Source organism: Rhea americana, unplaced genomic scaffold, assembly GCF_003343005.1.
Source record: "Rhea americana isolate MKP2758 unplaced genomic scaffold, rheAme1 scaffold_51, whole genome shotgun sequence".
Taxonomy (NCBI): Eukaryota; Metazoa; Chordata; class Aves; order Rheiformes; family Rheidae; genus Rhea; species Rhea americana.
Window position 1 is genome coordinate 716120 of NW_028186657.1, and position 323 is coordinate 716442.

Consider the following 323-nt stretch of genomic DNA (forward strand, 5'->3'; position numbering starts at 1 on the left):
CATCTCTTCCTTGTCACTGCTTCTTTGTATGCCTATATATTTAGTARTTTCATTTTTCTGTCTCAATTGCCTTTTTTTTCCCCTCCAATGTCATCCCACTTATCTTGGTCACAATGAGGAGCTTTCTGAACTACTGAGGGTCTCTCAACTAAGAAGACTCTTGAGAGCATCCTAGCTAAATATCCCCATGTAGATTCATGCTTCGACTTTAAAACTTCTCTACACTTACACCTGACCTAAGGTAGATGTTAGAAGTCAACTGACTTCAAAAAGATTTTTTTTTTTTTTGAGTCTATGTATATACACGTATCTATCGATTTCAG